The sequence below is a fragment of the Leopardus geoffroyi genome, chromosome B2, assembly GCF_018350155.1.
Source record: "Leopardus geoffroyi isolate Oge1 chromosome B2, O.geoffroyi_Oge1_pat1.0, whole genome shotgun sequence".
Lineage (NCBI taxonomy): Eukaryota > Metazoa > Chordata > Mammalia > Carnivora > Felidae > Leopardus > Leopardus geoffroyi.
Window position 1 is genome coordinate 43,872,766 of NC_059332.1, and position 15,937 is coordinate 43,888,702.

The following is a 15,937-nucleotide window of genomic DNA, read 5'->3' on the forward strand; positions in this document are numbered from 1 at the left end:
TTTGGCCTTCAGCAAAGACATTACTGGAAGAATCCCTGGGGGGAAGCTTTTAAAAGAATACCTACCCTCAAGCCCCACCTCCAGAGATTCTGATACAATTGGTCTTATATAGGACTTAAGCATTAGTATATCCTCGAAGGTCCCGGGGTAGAGTCATAACTGAGAACCAGTATTTAGCATAAACTGCTAATTTCTATGGATGGAGAAATCAAGCCCCAGAGACATTAGACAACTGAGAGAGGTTCACACGGCTAGACGCAGAGGTGGATCTAGAACTCAAGCCTCCCGCTTCCCACGTGACAATTTTCCACTACTGCATTTCGAATGCCTCACATATAAAGAATAAGTCCCTAATGCACTTCTGTTTTTAAAAACACCTAACGTGGTACCGAGCACAAAGCAGCACTTAATAAATATTTGCTGAATGAAGGAACATGGCACATGTTTAATTTTCTCCCCCACACCCACCAGAAGTATTACAATAACATGTTCTTAGACGCTAAAGTGAAATAGAATGACTTTCACGTTGAGTCCCTTTCTTAGGGTTCAGTACCTTTTTGTGACTCAATCTAGGAGCCTGTGATTGAGTGGATCATAGAATTCAAGGGGATTTCCATTAAAGTAATGAAGTAGCAGTTGGCTTTTCAGCTTCAAATTCTTTCCCTTGTTAAAGAAAGTGAAACATTATCTTGAGTAGGGTCGGCTATTTAAATCCCGCTGAATGGATTTTCAATAGAAGTGATTGAAAAAAAGCATTTTTAATTTTTTGGAGGAATTTGTTCCATTCTGTCTTGTGTTTCATTATAAACAGGTTTTTTTTTTTTTTAGCAGAAATTATTCTTCGTGCCATAAATGTGTGGTGAATGCCTCCCAACCATATTTCCACACAGACCACAAGTCTTTGCCAATTTTTTTTTTTTGTATGTAGAGCCCCCACTGATGATGGCTCAGAACCGAAACCCGATCTAATGCTACTAAACTCCTGGATTGAGAAGGGTCTTAAAATCAACTTTGGCGGTTTAGACAGAAATTAGCCCAGAGCCTCTGGTTTCTCTCTTTTACTAGAATTGTTGATGATGCAAGACAAAGCCTACTGAATATTGGACAGTAAGCCTTTGAGGGCAGGGATCAGCTCTCTTCTCCTCACTTTGATATCCTTCACACATGGGGAGCGCTCTAAACCATGCATTCTCAGTGGAGAGGAAAGCACCCTCCAGGGTGATTCTTGGGGGAAGGGCGTAAGAAAAACCTTAGAAATGGTTTATGGCCCTTCAAAGGGCCACAGTGCATAAGCAGATATACAGTATATCTGTGGCACTAAATTTTCATGGGGAGATTGGGTGAAAAAGATCTAAAGGCTCCTTAGGGGAGTTATAATTTAAAAAACAGTTTGAGGGGCCCCTGGGTAGCTCAGTCGGTTGGGCGTCCGACTTCAGTTCAGGTCGTGATCTCACTGTTGGTGGGTTCTAGCCCCGTGTCAGGGGCTCTGCGCTGATAGCTCAAAGTCTGGAGTCTGCTTCGGATTCTGTCTCCCTCTCTCTCTGCACCTCCTCCCTCGCACTGTGTCTCTCTGTTGCTTGAAAATAAATAAAGGTTTAAAAAAAAAAGTTTGAGAAACACTGCTCTAAACATATTTATTGACCGAGTGTAATGTATGGCTGGGGATGGTGCTTCACGGCTCCATCTCGGACAAGTAACCTAAGCAAAGATTCCTGTATCTGGAGACTTAGCCAACTGCCATAATATTTTGACTTCGGTTTCAATTATACTCCACATGTCCCACTGTCCTTGTGGTTTGAGATTCAATGTGAAGCCACGGGCACCAGGGAGGACTCTTTGGTCCTTCACCAATTTGAGTGTGAAAGTGAAAGAATTCCATCATGGAAAAATCGGAAGGGAATGAAGCTGGTACCACGAAAGTAGCAAGGAACAAGGCAAAGCTATTTCATGGGGAATGACCCACAAACTATCTCTTACAGAGCGTCCATTCAGCTATGACTCTGCCACTTACCCAATTTTTTTAAGACACAAATCTCAGTTTCCTCCTCTCTGGAATGGGGACAATAGTAGGTGTCATCCCCACCTCAGAGTGTTCTGGTCGATCAAATGGGATCACATATGTGGACACGCAGTCTAACCTGTAAGTTGTTAATTTTAGCATATTGTTATTTTCCCGATGATTGAAATATTATTTCCCTAGATTATGAGGACGCAAGCAAGGATTTGAAAGAATAAGATCTTTCCATGCCAGTGAAAGATCCATTTCAGGCCCTGGAAGACTTCACAGGACGTGCCGCATGCCACGTGCCCCTACTTGGATGCAAAAAGAGCTGGAAGGTGAGGGCCTCAGACCAAGCACTTACTTTCCAGAAGCGAATTTGTACAATTGAAGGGCACCACAAGGAAGACAGCTAACAGGCTGTGCCATGAAAGAAAACCACTTAAAACTATACCTAAATGTTAATTACCCATAGCACAAGCATCAAGAAGTTAAACCATCTTAGAATGGTACCTTCAAAAGTGGTTCCAGTTCTGCATCTTGACCCCCATTTCTGTCCTTGGGTCTCTTTCTCTTTGCAAGAACACCTCCTTCTTCCTACTTTCATTGTGTCTATTTTACCGTTAGGGCAAGTGCCCTTCTATCTGTAAGAGTTTCTTTAACCATAGATTCCACCCCTTTACCCTACAGGAGTTTTCCCCTATATTGGAGTTTATTCAGTCTGGAATAATCTGCCATCTTGGGAGATTCCTGGGGAGAATGTAGAACAGTAGGGCAGTCCGTGGAAGCCTTTGCCATTCCAAGACCTTCAAACAAATCCACTGGGAGGGGAACACAATGGTTCTGGTCCCTGTAGAGCCTTTCCACACCAAGGTAAGGGGCAGTTACACTTTCTTATCTTTCCACTTTTCTGGAGTATTATTGAAACAGATACACATGTATGCACACATATAGAGGAATCTTCTGAAGACAAAGATCACTTTTCAGAAAAAATTCCAGTTTCAACCCACAGAAAGGGACAGAAACCCTTTTTTAACTGCACCACCATGGTAAGCTGCTTTGGTAAACTGTTTCTCTCATAGTAGAGTTCATGATTCAAGTATTAAACAATTTTTTTTAACGTTTATTTATTTTTGAGACAGAGAGAGACAGAGCATGAAGGAGGGAGGGGCAGAGAGAGAAGGAGACACAGAATCGGAAGCAGGCTCCAGGCTCTGAGCCATCAGCCCAGAGCCTGACACGGGGCTCGAACTCACGGACCGCAAGATCGTGACCTGAGCTGAAGTCGGACGCTCAACCGACTGCACCACCCAGGCACCCCTAAGTATTAAAACAGAGTAGTGTTGGTTGGTCATTTGTTTTTCACTCATCTTTGAATTTAAAAAAAAAGTTTATTTATTTTGAGAGAGACAGAGAGAGTGTGAGTGGCAGAGGGGCTGAGAGAGAGAGAGAGAGAGAGAGAGAATCCCAATCAGGCTCCACAATGGCAGCTCAGAGCTTGATGTGGGGTTTGAACCTGAGATTGTGACCTGAGCTGAAATCAAAAAGTCAGATGCTTCACCAACTGAGCCACCCAGGCGCCTCTCCTCTTTGATTTTTAAAAGTACGCTTAAACTTTGGGAGAATAAGAAATATGAAGCATTGTATTTATCATTTGCAATAGTTTAATTAAATTCCCAGACAAATGCTATTCCTCACCCCCCAACCCTATGGGGAGTAAGACTAGTTTCATTCTTCCACTTAAGACTTATTTTCACTTCCTTCCAGCCTGCTTTCTCCTGTTCATTTGTGCTTCAATGCCTTTGCCTACTGTGTCCCCCTGACTAGCAATGCCCTTTGATTGATTTTTTTTTTTTCATCTTTCAAGATCCAACTCACTCTGTGCCACTTTCCCTGGCTTCTCTGGCCCATGCTGGCCTATTTCTCTGACCTTCTACTATGTTCCACAAAGTTGAATAAATAATTGCTTTGCATGTTTTTTCCTGTGTTGCCAAGGTTGTATTTGCCGGCACGCGGAGTAAGTGCTTTATACATATTTATTGTCTGGATGAATCTCACTTGATGGCTGGAAGTGAGAGAACATTCTTGGGTAATTGATGAGAACTGGTATTTCTTCAAACTCTCTGGGAACAAGGAAATTAGCTTATGACTTCATTCTCACAGGCTGTGCAACCTTGAGCCACTTACCTAACTTCTGTAAGTCTCGGTTTGGGTATAAAATGGAGATTAATGGAAAAACGACCACTTTGTCCATTTTTTGGAAGAATGAGGAATAAGATAGGAAAAGTGGCTAGTGCAGCGCCTGGCATATAGCAGGTGTTTAATCAATAGTAGCTGTCATTAAGAGTGTTGTTATCGTCTTTATGGTAATTCTCCGTATTATCTGATACAGTTCTGGGCATGTTGATTGACCATTTAGTCCTGAACAATGAGGCTGTTCAAATGTCCTGTAGCATCCTTCACTGGTCTGTTCTCTATGATTTGCTCAGAGTGCAAGAGACCTGTTGAGGAAAATAAGTTGGAAGATTCAGTAGAAGTGCTGTATCCAAGTATCATAGCCAAGCTAGGTAAAAAATGAAAACTTTCCCACTGAATTTCCTGGACTGGCATGAGGTGGGTGTCGTACCCACACCTTAGTTCAGACTACGTGAGGAGTGTGATAAACCAGAACTCTGAATAGTGGCTTTCATGAAGCGGCTCAGATAAAAATCTTACTATTCAATTTTTTATTTACAACTTAGAAATTCTAGATTGGTTGACGTTGGCTCCATACTTTAAACCAACTGATGGGAAGAAAAATCTGTTATTGATTTACTGGCCTTCTTTTTTTTTCTTTTTTTTTTTCCCCTCTTGCCTCTGAGCACTGATGAAAAGTCTCTCCAAAACAAGTATTGGGGGCCTCACAGTCCTCAGGGAACTGAGGGAGGAGGTGTGGGGTGGGCGGCATTTGCATCTCATTGCTGGCTTCGAGGGTTGTGTCCCTTCTTCAAACGTTTCACTCTGGCAAGCCACTCTTCTTCCCCCATCCTCAAGGAAGCCCTTGCCCAGCAGAGTGGCCCATAAGCAGGAATCAGCAGACTTGGATTCGGTTCCAACAGGGCTCCCTCGACAGCCCCTCCCATGAGCTATACACATCTCAGTAGACGTCTTTCCTGGACAGTCTCCTACCTTTGCCACTCTGTCCCCCGAGGGGAGGGTCTAGAGGTGGAACAGTTCCATCAGGTAGGTAAAGTTCCAGGGGGGAAAGACAGACTTTGATCCAGCCACAGAGGAAGCCTCATACTCTGCGTTAGGGCTAAATCTGAAATTGGACACGCACACACACGCACGCGCGCACACACACACACACTAATGATGGGGAGCTGAGTGCCAGATACCACGCTAGGTGCCATCTTACATATTCTTCATAACAATCCTGGATAGTGGAACTTACTACCTTGAATAAGGCTCAGAGAGCCCAGGCGACTCCCCCAATATCATATGGCTGGTGGGTGGTTGGAGCTGAACAAACCATTTCCCCCGGGCTTCGATCGCTCACGGGAGGGGGTTGCTTGGGCTTCCTGGCCTCAGTAGAGACGCACGGGTCACTACAGAGAACTGCGCTCAAGTTAAGCTGGCGAGAGAATTCTGGCCGCGGAGGCAGCGCCCTGTCCCTTGCCCTGCCCGTTTTTCAAAAAAGCCCTCCTTAGACCAGGCCCAGCATCACTCCCGCCATATCTGATTCGATAAGGAGTTGCAGAGCCAATAAGATTCAAGGGGAGGGACGTGAACTTCGCTTCTCCATGGGGAAGATGACAGTAAATGTACGGTCCTATGTAGTTTCACCGGGTCTCCAGAACAACTTGTTCCCAGGGAGTTCTGGGGGCGCTGAGTTTTTTACTGTGGTACCTTGTGCTTTTCAGAACATCTCAGGGACTATTTACTTCATTTGATTCTCTTCTCTATTTTTTTTTTTTTAAGTTTACTTATTTATTCTGAGAGAGACAGAGACAGCGCGAGTGGGGGAGGGGCGGAGAGCAGGAGAGAGAGAATCCCAAACAGGGGCCGCACCACCAGTGCGGAGCCTGATGCAAGGCTCAAACTCACGAACCGTGAGACCGTGACCTGAACTGAAACCAAGAGTCAGTTGCTTAACCGACTGAACGCCCCAGGTGCCCCTCATTTGATTCTCTTTTCTAAACAGAGCAGCTGGAGAGATTCTTTTTAAGAGTCAGGTCAGATTATGTCATACGTCTGCTGAAAATCTTCCAGTGGTTTCCATCCTACTCAGAGTCAGAGTCAAAGGCCTTACAAGGTCCTAATGCATCTGGTTCCATTTTCTTAGGACCTCAGACTTACTACACCCCCCACCCTCATCCCTTCCATTGCTCTGGCCTTGCTGTTTTTTAATGTGCAGGCTCACTCACCTTCGCCTCAGGGCCTTTGCACCACCTGGGATGCTCTTCCCCCAAATGTTCTCTGGGGTCCCTTCTTTGCATCCTTTGGGCCTAAGTCTCAATAGCCGCCTCTTAGACATGCCCTCCCTGGTCTCTCTTCAGCACTCCTCATTCTCCTTCATGTCTGACTATTTTGCCAAGACACTTATCACCGTTAGAAATTCTACATGTTTAGTTTACTCACTTCTTTATCTGCTTCCCCCCGTGGAGCTCTAGGGAGAGAGAGATTTTTACCCAGTTTGTTTACAACTCCACCGCCCCCCCACTTCCCCGAGACTACCACAAGGCCTGCCCCTGAGCGATGATCCATAAATATTTAACTTCAGTGTGAAATATTGAATAAAAGCATGAATTCTTGCAGCCATGATATTTTCTAGTCAAGGTAAGTATTGTGCTCTCAGCTTTACAGGCGAAGAAACAAGCCCACGAGTTTCCGTGACTGGTCTGAGGTCACGCAGATGGTGGTAGAACTGTCTAGAACCGGGTGCCATGACCCCTGGCCCCAGGTCTTTTGGGCAATAAATTGCTGAGTTCCCATGTGGCTATTTCCATGCAGGGATGTGAACGACTCTGATATGGGTTCAGATACACAGACACGCAGGCTCCCACTGCAATGAGAAGAGGGTACCACACGACTATCATTTCCTGGACAGAGAAATATGCATCTCTGCCCGCTGGGTTCAGAGCAGTAGTAATTACGAGAGTCTGGAAGGAAGTGAGAAAAACATCAGGGACATTTAACAACCTTCACTGACCTGCAAATTATTATTTACAGTAACACAGAGCATTTCCTCTGCGGAGGCGAAGACACAGAACATATTATGCCTTTTTTTTTTTTTTTTTTTAACATATAAGCCTGAATCCCCATAGCACGCTCCGGAAGCAGACAAAGAACAGAAAAGAGTGAGTGGACAGGTCAGGATGGACTTAGCCTTAGGGGATGAAAGGAACGAATTCTCGCCATCCTTTTTATTAAATTCCTCCCAGAAACTCCCTGAATTTGATATTAAAACAATCTGAGAATCGCATTGTAAACTCTTCAGAGTCTGGGTCGGGCCTTACTGTTCACGCATCTCCTGTTGGTTGAGCGTACTGCTTTGTGACAGAAGGTCCAGAGAAGTGTGTCCAAATTGACTGCCAGGGCCAGGGCTGGAAGAGGCTTTGATTCGAGGCTCTTCCAACCTTGGCCCCCGGGGCACCCACCATCCCTGGCCTGGGCCTACCAGAGCTCTCCGCCTCTGCCGACAGGGAGCTCATTACCAACTAGAGCAGTCCTTGGTTCTTATTATACTTCTCAGGCTGAACTCCTGTCTGCCTCCTGTGAGGCCCACCCTTCGGCTCTAGTTCTGGGCTCGGGGGTGAGAGAGACTAAGTTAACGTCAGGTAAGCACTTGCACGTGTTAACGAACATGTTCTCAGTGTCTCACAGGCTCTAAAAGGCAGAACTTGGCAGCTAGGAGTTCTTGAAAGCAGGAGTTTTCTGAAAGTCCCCCTGTGTGTGTGTGTGCGTGTGTGTGTGTGTGTGTTACGGGGTGGGGACTGGGTTTCTAGCGTGATGGTGCAGAGCATGACGTTGGAGTCAAGATGCCTGGGCTCTGCTCCTGGCTCTGTCACACAGCTGTGTGGTTCGGGTATGGCACTTAGCCTTTCTGTGCCTCAGTTTCTCCACCGGTAGAATGGAAATAATAATGACAGCTTCATAGGGTTGTTGTGAAGCTTAAGTGAGCTAATGTCTGTGAAGTGCCTACCTAGCCCATCGTTAGCCCTTCTATGCTGTCCACACACGCCCGCTCATCCTCGCGCGCTCTCTCTCTCTCTCTCAAACATAAACAAACATTAAAAAAAAACTTTTTAAAATAAATAAATAAACGTGACAGCCTCTACCTCTCGACTCGTGACAAAGCCTGCACATCAGAATGAATTTCTGGATTCATTTAGTCAGAATTAGCGCGAAATCACATAAAATAAGAAGAAAATGGTAGCCATGTACCAAATGTTGGATGGGTTAGAAAAGAACCATGAAGAAAGGAAGCTGACACTCCGAGGGCCAGCTGTGGCCCGGGCCTGCGTGAGGCCGTCCGCCTGCCCCCTCCTTCCACAGCCCTTGGGGTCGTGGTCAGAATCTCCCTGTTGTTAACGATGAGCAGTGAGCAGCTCAAAGTGCCCTGCTTTGAATCGAGAATCCCAACCCTAGTCAGTCTGCATCCGGCGGGGGGAGAAGCCTTCAGGATGTGGCGGGAATTTGGAAACGGGGGGGGGGGGGGGGGGGGGGGGGCAGGAGACCTGGTTTCTTATCACAAGTATTGAGGCAGGCTGGCTCCTGTTTCTTCATAGGTCAAGTGGGCATCGGAATATCCACTTTACATTTCTCCCAGGGTTTGTAAGGTTGCTTTTGATCATTTAATTCATTTATGTGTAATATTTATTTATAGGCACAAGAACAAAACCAAAACTACCAAGGGCTGTTGGGGGGGGTGGGGCGGTCTCTTTCTCAGGCCCCAGCTGTGGGTCCGTGCCCCGGATGTGACTTCCTAACTATGTCGGTATTTAGTTTTGGCGATTTCTACTACAAACTTAGATAATTCCCTTATACAGCTGTGTCTTGAACGTGTTTAAATTGCATCCGTTCTCCCTCTGCTATGACAGGGATTTGAGCACAATTACACTCTCTCTCCTTTCCTCTGTGTTTTTGTACCTAAGACAGTTGTCTTGATAATCTCCTGGTCACCTTCATAGTTTTAAATAATGTACCTAAATCTTCATGTTGTGATTTCTCAGCTGTTAAGCAGTACCTGTCGACTTGCCGGTAGAACAGAAATGCCACAGAAACGTCTGCCCCTTTGGCTCCTTGCCACCTCCCAGGGCCCAGGACCTTCCCAACACAGGTAGGCACTTGCTTGCTATTTGCTGCATGGACGACTGTAACCTGAGCCAGAAGCACACCTGCGCTGCCTTCCCCTCCCCCACCTTCCCCACTTCCTTCTCTGAACTGTAGTATTCACTTTACTTTTTCAGGGTTTTTACGATTTATATTCTAGGTCTTCCAAGTTTCATCCGTAGGTTGGTTGGAAAACCTGAAAAACAGGGACACCAGGGTGGCTCAGTCAGTTGGGCGTCAGACTCTTGGTTTTGGCTCAGGTCATAATCTCACGGTTTGTGGGTTCGAGCCCCCCATCGCGCTGTGCACGAACAGCGGGAAGCCTGCTTGGGATTTCTCCTTCTGCCTCTCCCCCACTGGTGCTGTCCCTCTCTCTCTCTCAAAGTAAGTAAATAAACTTAAAAAAAAAAATTCTGAAAAGCAATACACAGGGTAGAAAATACTGTGATTATAAAAATATTATATATTGCAGAACCAAGGAATATAACCACATCTGCATCACTTAACAAGGGGACCTTGGGCAGGGGATGTTCCAGAAGCCAAGGTCAAGTGGATTTTTTTTTTTTTTTTTTTTTTTTTACCCAAGCAGATGCCGTCACAGCCAGTTGCTGTCCATGGAGGAAGGTTGGGGGCTGTAAAACTCAGAAAGGCTTTTAATAGTGACCCCACAGCCTATCCCTTTTCTTCATAGCTATGGTTCTGACTTGGGAGTCTCCCCAGGGCTTTTCTGGGAAGGGCACCTCCTTCCCCAGGCTAGTTCTCTCTTCCTCTATGTGTTTTTGGGGTGTAGATTATTCCGCTCAACTTTATCCGTCAATATGACCTCATCCTCTTTGTGTTCTAGGCGTTTGTGAAATTTTCTGGATTGCTGCTGGGATCTTTTCAGGCTTGATATGGATTTATTCTTTTGCATGTATTTACTGTTATTTCAATAAGATTTGGGAAGAAGGAGAGGTAAAGTAGGCCCAAGGTACCCTTTTGACCTTCAGCATTTATTTTGAAAAATTTGAAATGAACAAATATTTCTTCAATGAATAACTAGGAGACCTTCTGGTTCAGGTGAGGAGGCTTGTCATGAGTGGGTGTTTGATGGGGTCAGAGAACCAACACTTACATCCTAACAAACAGGGCCAATTTCATGTCCTTATAGATAAAAGAATACTTTCACCGGGACTACCTTGACAAGTTCATGTGTCCATGAGATGAGAATAGAGGAAAAAAAGTACAGGAACAAGTTCCAGCGATGAGAAGAAGAATGACAGAAGCATTCCATAATTTATCTTAAGGCAGCAATAATTTGTGTGTCTGGAGACACGCTTTGCAGGGAAAAGAATCAAGACTCGCTGAGGTAATGTCACGTAACAGAAAGCGTGGGGTTGGTGACAAGCAGACGGAAGTCTGAAACCTCGTTGTGTCTTATATATCTTCTGCAAAGTGGGTACAGTACAATCTGCTCGGCCAGGATTGAGCAAAGCGACACATGGGAGGTACTCAGCATAGTGTGGGTTCTTTGGGACTGGTAATCCCCATGAGGCCGGGGGAATGGACTAGAAGAAAGTTGAAAGATTTTTATACCAGCTCTGTTGGGTTTACTGCAGCCATTGCTGTATCTTTATTGTCTTTCTGTCTGTTTTTGTTTCTCTCCCTGTCTCTTCTCCTCTCCCACCCCAGTCCTCAGCGCTAGTAAAATCTTTAAGCATCCTTTGAAAGAAAATTGCATGGTATCACTCACAGGAATGTGCTACCATTTCACGGTGGCCATCCGCAGCTCTCTCCCAGGACCCCAGATGGAGAATCCCAGCCGGGCAGGAGAGCCTTTGGTGGAGGGGGAGTGGTGTTTCCTGGATGCTCTTTTGCCCTCTCAGCCATTTCCCTGAAGATGAAATGATCCCCTAGTTATGGGACAAATTTAGCCCCTATCCCTCCATGGCCAGGGGCTGTGGCAATATTCTACTGACTCCTCCTCACTGGATTTTGGAAGTGTAGGCCGGAAAATCACTGTCAGGTTCTGAGGGCAGCACATTATGGAATGATCAGGACTTGGCACAGGATGATGTTAAAAGTGCTTTCTTTCTTCCCCAACACTACTTTCAGAGATGCTTGGTCAGATCGTTCTTCACTGCTTGGGGGCCGGCAACAGTGCACAGATCCACATGACCTCCCGGAAACTGGGCAAGTCCCTACTCCACCAGAGTCGGACTAGACCTCTTGGTCCCATCAGCCTCTCGTCTATAGACATTTTTCCTCGTGGTAAAGCAGCCCACCATGAGCTCCCCAAACACTCCCTGAGGTCAAGCCTCTCCCCCAGTGAGGGATTAGAAGCACCAACCTCACTGGCTGTGTGACTTTGAGCAGGTTACCTAACCTCTCTGGGCCTCCATTCCCCCAGCTCCAAAGCGGAGTTAACAACAGAACCTACCTCAGAGGGTTGGGATGGGAATTCCGTGCGTTAGTTTATCCATGAAAAGCCTTAAGACAGTGGTTCTCAACTTTGGTGTGCTCAGAATCCCCTGGAGGGCTTGTTAAAACACAGATTGCTGGCTCCCAGCCCAGCGCGTCCCTTTAGTTTGCATTTCTAACTAGTTCCCAGGTGATGCCTACGCTGCCTGACCGAGAACCGCCCCCACCCCCCCACCCCCATTTTAGAACAACGCCTGACATGGGACCAGCGCTGTATGATTTATTTGTTACTCGTTGTTTACCTGAAAGATTTAAAAAAGGAATGCCACGGTACCTTTGGAATACATGGCCTGATTAGGTAGTCCTTTTAGAAGTTTCTGGATATCAAGGGGATTAGCTAGCCCTCCTATCTTGCTGGAAGGGCTGTAGGAAGATTAGGAGATGGTGGGGACCGGAGACGAGACGGGCAGCCTGGATGCATTTCAGTATCCAGGAGCCCCGTTGGCCTCCCCCTGCCGCTGAATTTATGGGTAAAACAGAAGGCAGGCTCTGGGGAGCCAGATGAGGCCTGCCTTGCCTCACTCTCCAAGTATTTGGGGCTCAGGGTGGTACCAGGGGCTGTGGGAAATCATGACACTAAAGATTGGGCCGCGGCCTTCGGCGATCTCAGTTGCAGAGCTCCCCCCCCCCCCCCACCAAACAGTAAATAGCCACTGGGGACATGTAAGGTGAACACGATGTCCCCCGTGTACTAGCCTTACGGCCTTGGGGAAGATGCTCTCGCTGGCTGAGCCTCAGTGATCTCGTGTATCCTCCCAGGGTCCCTGTGACGATAGGAAGCGCGGTAGAGCCCCGTGAGAGCGGGGACCTGTCTGTGCTTCGCACCGCGGCATCCCTGCTCCCGGCTGGTCCCCCCCACATGACAGGTGTGCCCTACTCTTGGTAGAAAGGGTGCTCTGCTGAGTAAAGCACTCGCGGCATCTGGCTGGTGGCGTCTGGGCACGGGCAGCTGTCCTTGTGACTTTGGGTGAGGACTGGCCTAATCGGGGGAGACGACTGGAAGATGTGGCAAGCTCTCCAGACCTGGAGGGCTGGCAGGGAAGAGGAGGACGGAGGACGGGGGAAGGAGGGTATTTCAGATGGGGCGGAGGGCATAAGGCAAGGGGCGTTCCAACAAGGGGCGTTCATCTCCCCCCAACTGCCTGCCCATGAAAAAAACAAGAGGCAAAGAGTGCAGGTCAGTTTCTTCTTGTTTGCCTTCTAACTGACAGAGCATTTTGATAGAGACCAACCTGGGCATAAAAGAACATTCTTCATGTTCTCTGATCATGCCAGAGTGTCTTAGGTCAGTGCGTGCATAGGAGGCGTTCCACAATCTGTCTTCAGCTTAACTTTCCAACCGCATATCCATTTCGTCCCATCCAGGACTGTGGTGGCCCCCTAAACCTGGAAAACTCCTATTCATCCTTCAGGACCCAGTCAGTGCCTCCTTCTTACGCAGGCCTCAGAAGAGGAGGTCGCTTCTGTTGCATTTCCCCAGCCTCCGGTCTGGAAGGAGAAACACAATTCAGCAAAGCTCCCTTCTCCGGCTCCGGCCCCACCTGTCACTAGGGGAGCCTCAGCCGCCCGACCTTCCACGGCTTCCTTCTGTAGTTTTCCTGAAAGTCTCCAGAAGGTGTCATCTGCGTGCTCTCCTGTGGGCAGCTGTTTATCTCCCGCATGGCATTTGTCAGTGCCCTTCTCCGCGGAGGGGGAGCAGGCTGCGGGGTCCCCCCGCCCCCCGGCTGCTGTCCATGTGCCAGTGGTGTAACTGAGGCCACAGCACAGCGCCGCCTCCCGCTGCTGCGTGCTGAAAGCCATGCTTGCTTTCCCGCAATCACGTGGTCTGGCTCCCAGATCCATGCTGCAGAACAACTCCGAAATGGGGACAATGAGAGTCTAAGAATACAGACGGGCTATGAATAGCTCCCGCTCACCACGCCTTTCCTGTGCACGAGGAAGGGCGCTATAAACCCTTCTGTGGAATCCACGTTGTAATCCCCGCGCTGAACCCTGGATTGTTGCTAGTGAGGACCGCAACCCCCAGAGGCTCAGGGAGATTCAGTAGCTTGCTTCGGTGTTCACAGCTGGTAACGGGCGGCTAGGAGTTTAAACCCGGGTCAGCTTGGCTCCAGAGTCCAGAACCTTCATGTCCCTGCCTTGGTATGCACACCAGCTCCCATGAGACGGAGCGATGCCCTCCTCAATGCTTCCCAGTTCCCTTGGCGGTCCATCGGCTGGAAGGCTCTATCTTACCCCACAGCAACGCCTGGCTCTTAGTACAAGTTCAACAACGATTAAATGAATGAAGAAATAAATAACTAGAGTCTTAGTCTCACCTGACACTCCCACCCCCAACTGGTGGGCCTGGGGAAGGTCTCCATATCTATCCTTTCTCAACTTTCACCAATCACGGCAATAATATTGCTTGGATGGGGTTCTTATAAAGCAGGCTGAGACGCCGACGCCTAGGAAACAGAACTCCAGTCTCAAAGGGGTCAATGGCAACACCGTACCAGCCTCACTGGGTTTGGCCCCCCACCTGCTCACACAGGCCTCAGTCCTCTGCAGAGCCCTGCCCAGTCCTTTTGGGAATCCTGGGAGAATATGTCACGTGTGCCAGCAGTGGTCACCATGCGGTATCTTCCGCTTCCCTCCTTTCCCTCTCAAGGCCCTCGCGAGGATGTCCTCTCTGGGCACGGACCCCTAGGCCACCTCACCCTGCACCTGCACCCACCACGGGACTATTGTCCACTTTGTTCAGGGCCGTCTCCTCTGAGAGTGGCTAGCCCTCACGGTGCCAGAGCCACTCTGTGTCCTGCTTAGACGTGAAAGGGCTGCTACCCTGCTCCGTGTCACACATTCCATCCTCTGGGGCTTGATCGGGTGATGATATGAGTGTCCCATGACTTACCAGGTCCTTTAGAAATCCTCTCCTCCAGGGGCGCCTGGGTAACACAGTCGGTTGAGCGTCCGACTTCGGCTCAGGTCATGATCTCACGGTTCATGAGTTCGAGCCCCGCATCAGGCTCTGTGCTGATGGCTCGGAGCCTGGAGCCTGCTTCGGATTCTGTGTCTCCCACTCTCTCTGCCCTTCCGCCGCTCACACTCTGACTCTCTCTGTCTCTCTCTCAAAATAAATAAATAAATAAACATTAAAACATTTTTTAAAAGACAGAAAGAAATCCTCTCCTCCAGCTTCACATGGCAGCCCATCCCCACAGTGCCCAGACGCATGCGTGGAACCAGGGGGGTATGTGTGCACCTGTGTGCACTCTTGTGACTCCCTGCTGTCCCCCACCCCACCCCCTGCCTTGTTCCCCACACTACACGCCAGGCTGCTCCTTAGACTTCTTTCCCCATGATGCTAATCAAACCCTGAGTATAGCTGTTTGCTAGTCTTGGTTCCTCACCCTCCTCCCCACTCATCAGGCAAATCCAGCCACATATGGATTCATTTTAAGGATTATGTGGGACCCCCCCCCCACTCCCCACCATCCCTTAGCTACAGACTTAAGAAGACCAGCTCCTCAGTCCAGACGTCAGGTGAGCCAGCCTACTGGGGGAGGTGAAGGGTGGATTGAGCTTTATCAACAAGTCTGGCATTTCCAGATTTAAGGCTCGGATTTACTATGAAGCTGATGAGGGCTTAGGTTTCAGGACCTCCCTCCCCGATTTGCATGGGAGAGGCCCCGGTGCTCGTGTGTCTTTATAAAATTGGCAAAAGTACGCTATTTTAAGGCAGTCGGTTAATTGCTGGTTCTTTTTCCTTCCCCATCTTCCCTCCTGCACCTCCCTTCCTGTCAGGTGACATTAGAGTGGCCATGGACATCTTGGAGGATCTGGGTAAAAGGCTATCAGGCTGGGGATACAGGAGTTCGGTTTCCTTGGGTTATGTTAGCATGGTCTGTCGCCATCCTCCTGCGTGGCTGGGTTACTGCAAACCCTCCCGGTGTAGGAAAGGCAGAGATACTCCTGCTACCGAAGGGGGAGGCTTGCCTCCCACCACGGCCCAAAGATGTAGTCTCAGAGTCATCTCTCACTGTGACTGTGTCCCAAGGCACCTGGTGCTGGTAGTTGGAGACAGCAAAGTAGAGGCAGGATAGCAACGTGTGGAGCCAGAAGCTATGCTGTGGAAAGTTCTTCCCACCATCATGTGCCCAAAATTGTACGTGGAAGATTCCG

The 15,937-nt window shown here is 48.2% G+C and overlaps 1 long non-coding RNA gene across 3 annotated transcripts; it reads left to right on the top strand.

The window, feature by feature from the left end:
- The first annotated feature begins 2,788 nt into the window (after positions 1 to 2,788).
- LOC123609727 lies at positions 2,789 to 14,738 on the top strand. 3 transcript variants are annotated; one of them, XR_006717938.1, is made up of 5 exons: positions 2,789 to 2,872; positions 9,214 to 9,320; positions 10,158 to 10,372; positions 10,471 to 10,661; positions 13,139 to 14,738. It is a non-coding gene; the product is annotated as an uncharacterized LOC123609727 (long non-coding RNA). The 3 variants fall into 3 exon arrangements; XR_006717936.1 differs by having other exon boundaries at positions 2,829 to 3,048; XR_006717937.1 differs by lacking the exon at positions 13,139 to 14,738 and adding an exon at positions 11,408 to 11,869 and having other exon boundaries at positions 2,829 to 3,048.
- The last annotated feature ends 1,199 nt before the right edge of the window (positions 14,739 to 15,937 follow it).